Consider the following 15,442-nt stretch of genomic DNA (forward strand, 5'->3'; position numbering starts at 1 on the left):
CAGAAAAATTCCACAGTAATTTAATCATGCATATATGTGTTCTAAGGGAGTCAAAAAAATTTGATACTAATTAAATTCTACTTATATGTGTTATACGATTGTCAAAAAAAATTATTGGGAATCAATCATGCTTATATGTGTTCTAATGCTGTCAAGAAAAATTTATAGAGATTCAATCATGTATATATATGTACTAAAGTTGTAAAAAAAAATCATAATGATTCGATCATGCATCTATGTGCTCTAAGGCTCTCAAAAAAATAATAGTCATTCAATCATGCATATATGTGTTCTAAGGTTGTCAAAAAAAAATTATATTGATTCAAACATGCATATATGTTTTCTAATGCTTTGAAAAAAAATTGTAGTGATTCAATCATGCATATATGTGTTCTAAGGTTGTCAAAAAACTTTCACAGTGATTCAATCATGCATATATCTGAAATAAGGTTGTCCATAAAAACTTTCATAGTGATTAAATCCTGGTTATATGTGGTGTAAGTGTGTCAAAAAATTTCATAGTGATTCAATCATGAATATATGTGTTCTAAGGCTGTCAAAAAAAATTCATAGTGATTCAACGATGTAGATATGTGTTCTAAAGTTGTCAAAAAAGATTATAGTGATTCGATCATGCATATTTGTGTTCTAATGCTCTAAAAAAAATTTTATTGTGATTCAACCATGCATATATGTGTTCTAAGGCTATAAAAAAATTTCATAGTGACTCAATCATGCATATATGTGTTCAAAGGCTGGAAAAAAAATCATAGTGATTCAATCATGCATAAATGTGTTCTAAAGCTGTCAAAAAAATTTCATAGTGATTCAATCATGCAGATATGTGTTCTAAGGCTATCAAAAAAAATTCAAAGTGATTCAATCATGCAGATATGTGTTCTACAGCTGTCAAAAAATTTCATAGTGATTCAATCATGGATATATATGTTCTACAGCTGTCAAAAAATTTCATAGTGACTCAATCATGCTCATATGTGTTCTAAGGTTGTCAAAAAAGTTTATAGTGATTCAATCCTGCAGATATGTGTTCTAATGCTATAAAAAAAAGTTCATAGTGATTCAATCATGCAGATATGTGTTCTAAGGTCGTCAAAAAAAATTTATAGTGATTCAATCACGCATATATGTGTTCTAATGTCATCAAAAAAATTATAGAGATTCAATCATGCATATATGTGTTTTAAGGCTGTAAAAAAAAATCATAGTGATTCAATCATACATATATGTGTTCTAAGGCTGTAAAAAAAAATGCATAATGATTCAATCATGCAGATATGTGTTCTAAGGTTGCCAAAAAAAGTTCATAGTGACTCAATCATGATTGGATGTGTTCTAAGGTTGTCAAAAAAAAATTATAGTGAATCAATCATGCATATATGTATTCTAATGTTGTCAAAAAAAAAATTAGAGATTCAATCATGTACATATGTGTTCTAAGGCTGTCAAAAAATATTCATAGAGATTCAATCAAGCATATATGCGTTCTAAGGCTGTCAAACAAATTTCATAGTGATTCAATCATGCAGATATGTGTTCTAAAGTTGTCAACAAAAAATTATATTGATTCAATCATGTATATTTGTGTTCTAATGATCTCAAAAAAAATTTATAGTGATTCAATCACGCATATATGTGTTCTAAGGTTGTCAAAAAAAAATCATAGTAATTCAATTGTCCATATATGTGTTCTAAGGTTGCAAAAAAACTTCATAGTGACTCAATCATGCATATATGTGTTCTAAGGCTGTAAAAAAAAATCATAGTGATTCAAACATGCAAATGTGTGTTCTAATGCTGTTAAAAAAACTTCATAGTGATTAAATCATGCTTAAATGTGTTCTAAGGCTGTCAAAAAAACTTTATAGTGATTCAATCATGTATATATGTGTTCTAAGGTTGTCAAAAAAATTCATAGTGATTCAATCATGCATATATGTGTTCTAAGGCTGCAAAAAAACTCCATAGTGACTCAATCATGCATATAAGTGTTCTAAGGCAGTAAAAAAAAATCATAGTGACTCAAACATGCAAATATGTGCTCTAAGGCCATCAAAAAAAAATTATAGTGATTAAATCATGCTTAAATGTGTTCTAAGGCTGTCAAAAAAATTATAGTGATTAAATCATGCATATATATTTTCTAAGGCTGTCAAAAAAATTTCATAATGATTCTATCATGCAGATATGTGTTCTAAGGTTGTCAAAAAAAATTTATAGTAAGGCACTCATGCATATATGTGTTCTAATGCTCTCAAAAAAAATTTATATTTATTCAATCATGCATATATGTCTTCTAAGGCTTTCAAAAAAAATTTATAGTGTCTCAATCATGCATATATGTGTTCTAAGGGTGCAAAAAACTTTCATAGTGAGTCAATCTTGCATATATGTGTTCTAGGGCTTTCAAAACAAATTCATAGTGATTCAGTCATACATATATGTATACTAAGGCGGTAAAAAAATGTTCATAGTGATTAGTTCATGCTTATATGTGTTTTAAGGGTGTCAAAAAAAATCTTAGTGATTCAATCTTGCATATATGTGTTCTAAGGCAGTCAAAAAAAATTTGTATGGATTCAATCATGCATATATGTGTTCTAAGCTTATCAAAAAAATCTCAAAGTGATTCAATCATGCATATATGTGTTCTATGGTCGTCAAAAAAATTTCATAGTGATTCAATAATTCATACATGTGTTCTAAGGCTGTAAAAAAAAATCATAGTGATTCAATCGTGCATATATGTGTTCTAAGGCTCTCTTAAAAAATCCATAGGGATTCAATCATGCATATATGTGTTTTAAGGCTCTCAAAAAACTTTCAAACTGATTCAATTCTGCATATATGTGTTCTAAGGCTGTCAAAAAAATTTCATAGTGACTCAATCAGGAATATATGTGTTGTAAGGTTGTCAAAAAAAAATTATTATAAATCAGTCATGCATATATGTGTTTTGATGTTGTCAAAAAAAACTTATACAGATTCAATCAAGTATATATGTGTTTCAAGGCTGTCAAAAAAAAATCATAGCGACTCAAACATGTATATATATATTCAAAGCCTATTAAAAAAATTCATAGTGATTCAATAATGCTGATATGTGTCCTAGTTTGTCCAAAAAAAATATATAGTGATTCAATCAGTAATATATGTGTTCTAATGCTCTCAAAAAAAAATTATAGTGATTCAATCATGCATATATGTGTTCTAAGGTTGTCAAAAAAAAATCAAAGTGATTCAATCACGTATATATGTGTTCTAAGGTTGCAAAAAAGCTTCATACTGATTCAATCATTCAAATTTGTGTTCTAAGTCTGCAAAAAAAAATCATAGTGATTCAATCATGCAAATTTTTGTTCTAAGACTGTCAAAAAAAATTCATTGTGATTCAATCATGCCATTATATGTTCTAAGGCTGTCAAAAAAATTCATAATGATTCAGCCGTGCAGATATGCGTTCTAAGGCTCTAAAAAAAAATTATGTTTTCTAAGGCTGTCAAAATAAATTCATAGTGATTAAATCATGCTTATATGTGTTATAAGGGTGTCAAAAAAAATTTAGAGTGATTAAATCATGTATATCTGTATTCTATGGACGTCAAAAAAAAATCATAATGATTCAATCATGCAAATATATGTTCTAAGGTTGTCAAAAAAAATTATACTTATTCAATCATGCATATATGTGTTCTAATGCTCTAAAAAAAAATTATAGTAATTCAATTATGCATATATTTGTTCTAAGGCTGTCAAAAAAAATTCATAGTGATTCAATCAAGCATATATGTGTTTTAAGGCTGTCAAAAAAAATTCATAGTGATTCAATCATGCATATATGAGTTTTAAGGCTTTCAAAAAAAATTTATAGTGATTCAATCAAGCACATATGTGTTCTTTGTCTGACAAAACAATTTTATAGTGATTAAATCATGTGTATGTGTGTTCTAAGGCTGTCAAAAAAATCTCAACATGATTCATTCACGCAGGTATGTGTCCTAAGGTTGTCAAAAAAAATTTATAGTGATTCAATCATGCATATGTGTTCTAATGCTATAAAAAAAATTATAGTGAGTCAGTCATGCATATATGTGTTCTAATGCTATCAAAAAAAATTATAGTGAGTCAATCATACATATATGTGTTCTAAGGCTGTCAAAAAAATACTAGTGATTAAATCATTGACATATGTGTTCTAAGGGTGTCAAAAAAAATTCTTAGCGATTCAATCTTGCATATATGTGTTATAAGGTTGTCAAAAAAAATTTGTATGGAATGAATAATCCGTATATGTGTTCTATGGCTGTCAAAAAAATCTCTTAGTGATTCAATCATGCATACATGTGTTCTATGTTTGTCAAAAAAATTTCATAGTGATTCAATCATTCAAATATTTGTTCTCAGGCTGTCAAAAAAATTTTATAGTGATTCAATCTTACATATATATGTTCTAAGGCTGTCAAAAAAAACCCACAGTGATTCAATCATGCATATATGTGTTCTAAGGCTGTCAAAAAAAATTGATACTGATTCAATTCTACATATATTTGTTCTAAGGCTGTCAAAAAAAATTTATAGTGATTCAATCATGCATATATTTGTTCTAATTTACTCAAAAAAATTTATAGCGATTCAATCATGCATATATGTGTTCTAAGGCTGTCAAAAAAATTTCATATTGATTTATTCAAGCATATATGTGTTTTAAGGCAATCAAAAAAAATTCATAGGGATTCAATCATGCATATATGTGTTCTATGGCTGTCAGAAAAAGTTCGTAATGAATCAATCATGCGAATATGTGTTCTAAGGTTGTCAAAAAAAATTATAGTAATTAAATCATGTATATAGGTGTTCTAATGTTCTCAAAAAAATTTTGTAGTTATTCAATAAGGCACATATGTGTTCTACGACAGTAAAAAAAATCATAGTGACTCAATCATACATATATGTGTTCTAAGGTTGCAAAAAAAATTAATAGTGATTCAATCATGCGCATATGTGCTCTAAGGCTGTCAAAAAAAAATCATAGGGATTCATTCATCAACATATGTGTTCTACGGCTGTCAAAAAAATTTATAGTGATTAAATCAAACTTATGTGTGTTCCAATGCTATCAAAAAAATTTCATAGTGATTCAATCATGCATATATGTGTTCTAAAGCCGTCAAAAAAATTTCATAGTGATTAAATCATGCTCATATTTGTTGTAAGGCGGTCAAAAAAAAATCATAGTCATTAAATCATGCTTATATGTGTTTTATGGGTGTCAAAAAAAATCATAGTGATTCAATCATGCATATATGTGTTCTAAGGCTATCAAAAAAATCTCATTGTGATTCAATCATGCATATATGTGTTCTATGGTTGTCAAAAAAAATTCATAGTGATTCAACCCTGCATATATGTGTTCTAAGTCTGTCAAAAAAAATTACAGTGATTCAATCATGCATATATGTTTTCTATTGCTTTGAAAAAAATTTGTAGTCATTCAATCATGCATATATGTGTTATAAGGCTGTCAAAAAACTTTCATAATGATTCAATCATCCATATATTTGTTCTAATGTTGTCGATAAAAAATTTCATTGTGATTAAATCATCGTTATATGTGTTCTAAGGGTGTCAAAAAAATTTCAAAGTGATTCAATCATGCATATATGTGTTTTAAAGCTGTCAAAAAAATTTCATTGTGATTCAATCAAGCAGATATGTGTTCTAAGGTTGTCAAAAAAAAATTATAGTGATTCGATCAAGCATATTTGTGTTCTAATGCTGTCAAAAAAATTTTATTGTGATTCAATCATGCTTATATGTGTTCTAAGGCTGTCAAAAAAAATTCATAGTGACTCAATCAGGCATATATGTGTTGTAATGCTGGAAAAAAAAATCATAGTGATTCAATCATGCACATATGTGTTCCAAGGCTCTTAAAAAAAAATCGTAGTGATTAAATCATCCAAATATGTGTTCTAAGACTATCAAAAAAAATTCATAGTGATTCAATCATGTAGATATGTGTTCTAAGGCTGTCAAAAAAAATTCATAGTGATTCAATCATGGATATATGTGTTCTACAGTAGTCAAAAAAATTCATAGTGACTCAATCATGCTTATATGTGTTCTAAGGTTGTCAAAAAACTTTTGTAGTGATTCAATCCTGCATATATGTGTTCTAATGGTATCAAAAAAAGTTCTTAGTGATTCAATCTTGCAGATATGTGTTCTAAGGTTTTAAAAAAAAAAATTATAGTGATTCAATCATGCATATATGTGTTCTAATGTCGTCAAAAAAAATTATAGAGATTCAATCATGCATATATAAGTTCTAAGGTTGTCAAAAAAAATCATAGTGATTCAATTATACATATATGTGTTCTAAGGCTGTCAAAAAAATTGCATAATGATTCAATCATGCAGATATGTTTCTAAGGTTGTCAAAAAAAATTTATAGTGATACAATCATACATATATGTGTTCTAATGCTCTTTAAAGAAAATTGTAGAGATTCAATCGCGCATATATGTGTTATAAGGCTGTCAAAAAAAATTCATAGTGATTCAATCATACATATATGTCTTCTAAGGCTTTCAAAAAAATTTCATAGTGATTCAAACATGTGTATATGTGTTCTAAGGCTGTCAAAAAAAATTCATACTGATTCAATCATGCATATACGTGTTCTAAGGCTGTAAAAAAAAAATCATAGTGATTAAATCATGCTTATATGTGTTCTAAGGCTGAGAAAAAAATTTCATAGTGATTCAATCTTGCATATATGTGTTCTATGGATGTCAAAAAAAAATTATAATGATTCAATCATGCAAATATACGTTATAAGGTTGTCCAAAAAAAATTATAGTAATTCAATCATGCATATATGTGTTCTAATGCTCTCAAAAAAAATTATAGTAATCCAATCATGCATATATGAGCTCTACGGCTGTAAAAAAAAATCAAACTGACTCAATCTTGCATATAAGTGTTTTAAGGCTGTAAAAAAAAATTCATAGTGATTCAATCATAAATTTATGTGTTTTAAGGCTATCAAAAAAACATTATAGTGATTGAATCATGCACATATGTGTTCTAAGGCTGTCAAAAAAAATTTATAGTGATTAAATCATGCGTAGGTGTTTTCTAAGGCTGTCAAAAAAATTTTAAAGTGATTCATTCATCCAGGTATGTGTTCTAAGGTTGTCAAAACAAATTCATAGGGATGTAATCATGCACATGTGTTCTAAGGCTATCAAAAAAAATTCATAGTGATTGAATCTTACATATATGTTTTCTAAAGCTCCAAAAAAAAAATCATAGTGATTAAATCTTGGTTATATGTGTTCTAAGGGTGTTAAAAAAATTTCATAGAAATTCAATCATGAATATATGCGTTCTAAGGCTGTCAAAAAAAAATCATAAATATTCAATCATGCAGATATGTGTTCTAAGGTTGTCCAAAAAAACTGATAGTAATTTAATCATTTCTATATGTGTTCTAATGCTCTAAAAAATTTTTGTAGTTATTGAATCATGCATATATGTGTTCTAAGGCTGTAAAAAAATATCATGGTGACTCAATCATGCATATATGTGTTCTAAGGATACAAAAAACTTTATTGTGATTCAATCATGCATATATGTGTTCTAAGGCTGTCAAAAAAAATCATAGTGATTAAATCGTTGATATATATGTTCTAAGGGTGTCCAAAAAAATTTATAGTTATTTAATCTTGCATATAAGTATTATATGGCTCTAAAAAAAAAAATTTATGGATTCAATCATGCATATATGTGTTCTATGGCTGTCAAAAAAATCTCTTAGTGATTCAATCATGCATATGTGTGTTCTATGGTTGTCAAAAAAATTTCATAGTGATTCATTCATTCATATATGTGTTCTAAGGCTGTCAAAAAAAATCCACAGTGATTCAATCATGCATATATGTGTTCTAAGGCTGTCAAAAAAAATTGATACTAATTCAATTCTACATATATTTGTTCTAAGGCTGTCAAAAAATTCTCATAGTCACTCAAACACGAATATATGTGTTCTAAGCTTGTGAAAAAAAAATTATCATGAATCAATCAGGCATATATGTGTTCTGATGCTGTAAAAAAAAATTAAAGTATTTCGATCATGCATATATGTGTTCTAATGTTCTCAAAAAAAAATTGTAGTCTTTAAATCATGTATATATGTGTTCTACGACAGTCAAAAAAAAATCATAGTGACTCAATCATGCATATATGTGTTCTAAGGTTATAAAAGAATTTCATAGTGATTTAATCATGCATATATGTGTTGTAAAGCTGTCAAAAAAAACATAGTGATTAAATCATTGATATATGCGTTCTAAGGGTGTCAAGAAAAAATCAAAGTGATTCAATCTTGCATATATGTGTCATAAGGCTGTCAAAAAAATTTGTATGGATTCAATCATGCATATATGTGCTCCTTGGCTGTCAAAAAAAACTCTTAGTGATTCAATCATGCATAGATGTGTTTTATGGCTGTCAAAAACATGGCATAGTGATTCAATCATTCATGTATGTGTTCTAAGACTGTCAACAAAATTTTATTGTGTTTCAATCATACATATATATGTTCTAAGGCTGTCAAAAAAAATCCACAGTGATTTAATCATGCATATATATGTTCTAAGGTTGTCAAAAATATTTGATACTAATTCAATTCTACATATATTTGTTCTAAGGATGTCAAAAAAATCTCATAGTGACTCAATCATGAAAATGTGTTCTAAGGTTGTCCAAAAAAATATCGTGAAAATTTATAGATATTCAATCATGTATATATGTGTTCAAAGGCTATCAAAAAAATTTCATAGTGATTCAATCATGCATATATGTGTTCTTAGGCTGTCAAAAAAATTTCATAGTGATTCAATCTTGCATATATGTGTTCTTAGGTTGTCAAAAATAATTTATAGTGATTCAATCATGCATATGTGTGTTTTAATGCTCTCAAAAAAAATTATATTGATTCAATCATGCATATATGTGTTCTAAGGTTGTCAAAAAAAAATCATAGTGATTCAATCATGCATATATGTGTTATAAGGCTGTAAAAACAATTTCACAGTGATTCGATCATGCATATATGTGTTCTAAGGCTGTTTAAAAAAAATTATAGTTATTAAATCATGCTTATATGTGTTCTAAGGCTGTAAAAAAAATCATAGTGATTCAATCATGCATATATGTGTTCTAAGGGTGTCAAAAAACTTTTATAATGATTCAATCATGCATATATGTGTTCTATGGTTGTCATAAAAGATTCATAGTGATTCAATCATTCATATATTTGTTCTAAGGCAGTAAAAAAAAATTCATAGTGATGCAATAATGCATATATGTGTTCTAAGGCTGTCAAAAAAATTCCATAGTGATTCAATCGTTCATATATGTGTTCTAAGACTGTCACAAAAATTTAATACTGATCCAATGCTCTCAAAAAAAATTTATAGTGATTCAATCATGCATATGTATGTCTTCTAAGGCTATCAAAAATAATTCATAATGACTCAATCATGCATATATGTGTTCTCAGGCAGCAAAAGAAATTCATAGTGAGTCAATCATGCATATATGTGTTCTAGGGCTCTCAAAAAAAATATATATTAATTCAATCATGCATATGTGTGTTCTAAGGCGGTAAAAAAAAATTCATAGTGATTAAATCATGCTTATTTGTGTTCTAAGGGTGTCAAAAAAAAATCATAGTGATTCCAGCTTTCATATATGTGTTCTAAGGCTGTCAAAAAATTTTGTATGGATTCAATCATGCATATATGTGTTCTAAGGCTATCAAAAAATCTAATAGTGATTCAATCATGCATATATGTGTTCTATGGTTGTCATAAAAGATTCATAGTGATTCAATCATTCATATATTTGTTCTAAGGCAGTAAAAAAAAATTCATAGTGATGCAATAATGCATATATGTGTTCTAAGGCTGTCAAAAAAATTCCATAGTGATTCAATCGTTCATATATGTGTTCTAAGACTGTCACAAAAATTTAATACTGATCCAATTCTGCAAATATGTGTTCTAAGGCTATAAAAAAAAATCATAGTGACTGAATCATGAATATATGTGTTCTAAGATTGTCAAAAAAAATTAATAGTGAATCAATTATGCATATATGTGTTGTGATGCTGTCAAAAAAAAATAATAGAGTTTCAATAACATATATATGTTATCTAAGATTGTCATAAAAAAATCGTAGTGATTCAATCATGCATATATGCGTTCTAAGGCTCTAAAAAAATTTTTATAATGATTCAATCATGCAGATATGTTTTGTAATGTTGTCAAAAAAAAATTATATTAATTCAATCAATCCCATATGTGTTCTAATGATCTCAAAAAAAAATTATAGTGATTCCATCATGCATATATATGTTCTAATGCTCTAAAAAAAAAGTATAGTGATTCAATCATGCATATATGTGTTCTAAGGCTGTCAAAAAAAAAATCATAGTGATTCAATCATGCATATATGTGTTTAAAGGCTGCAAAAAAATTTCAAAGTGATTCAATCATGCATATATGTGTTCTAAGGCTGTAAAAAAAGATCATAGTGATTCAATCATGCAAATATGTGTTCTAAGGCTGTCAAAAAAAATTCATAGTAACTAAATCATGCTTATATATATTCTAAGGCTGTCGAAAAAAATCATAGTAATTCAATCCTTCATATAAGTGTTGTAAGGTAGTCAAAAAAATTTCATAGTGATTCAATCATCCAAATATGTGCTCAGAGGTCGTCAAACAAATTTTATAGTGATTCAATCATGCATATATGTGGTCTAATGCTCTTAAAAAAAATAGAGATTCTATCATGCATATATGTCTTCTAACGCTCTAAAAAAAATTCATAGTGTATCAAACATGCGTATATGTGTTCTAAGGCAGTCAAAAAAAAATCAGAGTGAATCAATCATGCATATATGTGTTCAAAATCTCTCAAAAAAAAATCATAGTGATTAAATCTTTCATATATGTGTTTTATGGTTCTCAAAAAAAAATCATAGTGATTCAATCATGCATCTATGTGTTCTAAGGCTATCAAAAAAATCTCATAGTGATTCAATCACGCAGATATGTGTTCTAAGTTTGTCAAATAAAATTTATAGTGATTCAATCATGCATATATGTTTTCTAATGCTCTCACAAAAAAATTATAGTGATTCAATCATGCATATATGGATTCTAAGGCTGTCAAAATAATTTATAATGATAAATCACGCTTATTTGTGTTCTAAGGGTGTCGAAAAAATTTCATTGTGATTCAGTCATGCATATATGTGTTCTAAGGCTGTCAAAACAATTTTAGTGATTCAATCACGCATATATATGTTCTAATGCTCTAAAAAAAAATTTATAGTAATTCAATCATGCATATATGTGCTCTAAGGCTATAAAAAAAATTCACAGTGAATCAATCATGCAGAAATGTATTCTAAGGTTGTCAAAAAAAATTTATAGTGATTCAATCATGCAGATATGTGTTCTAATGCTCCTAAAAAAGTTTTATAGTAATTCAATCATGCATATATGTGCTCTAAGGCTATCAAAAAAAATTTCACAGTAAATCAATCATGCAGAAATGTGTTCTATGGTTGTCAAAAAAAAATTTATAGTGATTCAATAATGCAGATATATGTTCTAAGGTTGTCAAAAAAAAATTTATAGTGATTCAATCCTGCATATATGTGTTCTAATGTTGTCATAAAAAATTTATAGATATTCAACCTTGCATATATGTGTTCTAAGGCTGTCAAAAAAAATTATAGTGATTCAATCATGCATATATGTGTTCTAAGGCTGTAAAAAAAAATCATAGTGATTCAATCACATATATGTGTTCAGAGGCTGTCAAAAAAAATTCATAGAGATTCACTCACGTAGATATGTGTTCTAAGGTTGTTAAAAATAATTTATAGTAATTCAATCATTCTTATAAGTTTTATAATGCTCTCAAAAAAAAATTGTAGTGAATCAATCATGTATATATGTGTTCTATGGCTGTCAAAAAAAATTTATAGTGACTCAATCATGCATATATGTGTTCTAAGGCAGCAAAAAAAATTTATAGTGATTCAATCAAGCATATATGTGTTCTTAGGTTGTCATAAAAATTTCATAGTGATTCAGTCAATCATATATATGATCTAAGGCGGTCAAAAAAATTATAGTGATTAAATCATGCTTATATGTGTTCTAAGGTTGTCAAAAAAAATTTATAGTGATTCAATCAAGCATATATGTGTTCTAAGGCTGTCAAAAAAATTTAATAGTGGTTCAATCTTTCATATAAGGGTTCTAAGGCTGTCAATGAAAATTAACAGTGCTTAAATCATGTTTATATGTATTCTAAGGGTGTCAAAAAAAATCATAGTGATTCAATCTTCAATATATATGTTCAAAGGCTGTCAAAAAAACATTATAATGACTCAATCATGCATATAAGTGTTCTAAGATTGTGAAAAAATTTTTATAGTAACTCAATCATGCATATATGTGTTCTAATGCTCTCAAAAAATTTTGTAGTGATTCAATCATGCATATATGTGTTCTAAGATTGTGAAAAAAAATTCATAGTGACTCAATCATGCATATATGTGTTCTATGGCTATAAAAAAATTTTATAGCAATTCGATCATGCATATATGTGTTCTAATGCTCTTAAAAAAAAATTTTAGCAAATCAATCATGCATATATGTTTTCTAAGGCTGTCAAAAAAAATCATAGTGATTCAATCACGCATATATGTGTTCTAAGGCTGTAAAAAAAAATCATAGTGATTAAATCTTACTTATATGTGTTCTAAGGGTGTCAAAAAGGTTTTATAGTGATTCAATCATGCATATATGTGTTCTAATAATCGCAAAAAAAATGTATAGTAATTCAATCATGCATATATGTGTTCTAAGGCTATACAAAAAAAATCACAGTGAATCAATCATGCAGATATGTGTTCTAAGGTTGTCAAAAAAAATTCATAGTGATTAAATCATGCTTATATGTGTTCTAAGGGTGTCAAAAAAGATTCATAGTGATTCAATCATGCATATATGCATTCTAAGTCTTTCAAAAAAAAATCAACGTGATTCAATCTTGCATATATGCGTTATATGGCAACCAAAAAAAGTTTATAGTGGTTCAGTCATGCAGATATATGTTCTAAGGTTGTCAAAAAAAAATTTCTTGTGATTCAATCATGCATATATGTGTTCTAATGTTGTCAAAAAAAATTTATAGATATTGAATCTTGCATATATGTGTTCTAAGGCTGTAAAAAGAAATTATAGTGATTCAATCACGCATATATGTGTTCTAAGGCAGTCAAAAAAATTTCATAAAGATTCAATCATGTAGATATGTGTTCTAAGGTTGTCAAAAATGTTTTCAAGTAATTCAATCGTGCATATATGTGTTCTAATGCTCTTAAAAAAATTGTAGTGATTCAATCGTGCATATATATTTTCTGACGCTGTAAAAAAAAATTCATCGTGATTCAATCTTGCATATATGTGTTCTAAGGTTGTAAAAAAAATCATAGTGATTAAATCACACTTATATGTGTTCTAAGGGTGTCAAAAAAAATGTATAGTGATTCAATCATGCATATATGTGTTCTACGGCTGTCAAAAAAATTTCATAATGATTCAATCATGCAGATATGTGTTCTAAAGTTGTAAAAAAAATTTATAGTAATTCAATCATGCATATATGTGTTTGAATGTTCTCAAAAAAAATTTGTAGTCATTCAATCATGCCTATATGAGTTCTACGACAGTAAAAGAAAATCATAGTGTCTCAATGATGCATATATGTGTCTAAGGTTGCAAAAGAAAATCATAGTGATTCAATCATGCATATATATGTTCTAAGGCTGTCAAAAAAAATCATAGTGATTCAATCATGCACATATGTGTTCTAAGGCTGTCAAAAAAAAATCATATTGGTTCAATCCTGCATATATGGGATCTATGGCTGTCAAAAAAATTTATAGTGATTAAATCATGCTTATATGTGTTATAAGGGTATGAAAAAAATGTCATAGTTTTTCAATCATGCATATATGTATTCTAAGGCTTTCAAAAAGATTTCATAATGATTCAATCATGCAAATATGTGTTCAAAGGTTGTCAAAAAATTTTTATAGTAATTTAATCATGCATATATGTGTTTTAATGCTCTCAAAAATTTTTTGTAGTGATTCAATAATTCATATATGTGTTCTAAGGCTATCAAAAAAAATTCATAATGACTCAATTATGAATTTATGTGTTTTTAGGCTGCAAAAAAAATTCATAGTGATTCAATCTTGCATATATGTGTTCCAAGGATGTTAAAAAAAAATCATAGTGATTCAATCATGCATATATGTGTTTTAAGAATGTCAAAAAAATCATAGTGATTCAATCATGCATATATGTCTTCTAAGGCTGTCAAAAAAATTTCATAATGACTCAATCATGCATATATGTGTTCTAATGCCCTCAAAAAAAATTATAGTGATTCAATAATGCATATATGTGTTCTAAGGCTGTCAAAAAAATTTCATAGTGATTGAATCATCCATAGTTGTGTTATAAGGTTGTAAAAAAATTTCATAGTGATTCAATCATGCATATATGTCTTTTAAAGCTGTAAAAAAAAATCATAATGATTCATTCATAAGTATGTGTTCTAAGGCTGTCAAAAAAATTCATACCCATTAAATGATGCTTATATGTGTTCTAAGGTTTCAAAAAAAATTGAAAGTGATTCAATCAAGAGTATATGTGTTCTAAGGCTTTCAAAAAAAAATCATGGAGATTCAATCATGCATATATGTGTTCTATGGCGGTCAAAAAAAATTTATAGTGACTCAATCAAGCATATATGTGTTCAAAGGTTGTAAAAAAAATTCATAGTGAATCATTCAAGCATATATGTGTTCTAAGGCTGTCAAAAAAAATTCATAGTGATTCAATCATGCATATATATGTTCTAAGGCAGTAAAAAAAAATTCATAATGTATTAATCATGTTTATATGTGTTATAAGGTTGTCAAAAAAAATTTATAGTGATACAATCATGCATATATGTGTTCTAAGGCTGACAAAAAAATTGCATAGTGATTCAATAATGCAGATATGTGCTTTAAGGCTATCAAAAAAATTTCATAGAGATTTAATCAAGCATATATGGGTTCTAAGGTTGTCAATTAGAATTTATAGTGATTCAATCCTGCATATATGTGTTTTGATGCTGTCAAAAAACTTTTATAGAGTTTCAATCATGCATATATATCTTGTGTGGTTGTAAAAAAAAAATTATAGTGATTCAATCATGCATATATGTGTTCTAAGGCTATCACAAAAATTTCATATTGATTCAATCTTGCATA

The sequence above is a fragment of the Nuphar pumila genome, chromosome 12 (genome assembly GCF_984573655.1).
Source record: "Nuphar pumila chromosome 12, dmNupPumi1.hap1.1, whole genome shotgun sequence".
Classification (NCBI taxonomy): Eukaryota; Viridiplantae; Streptophyta; class Magnoliopsida; order Nymphaeales; family Nymphaeaceae; genus Nuphar; species Nuphar pumila.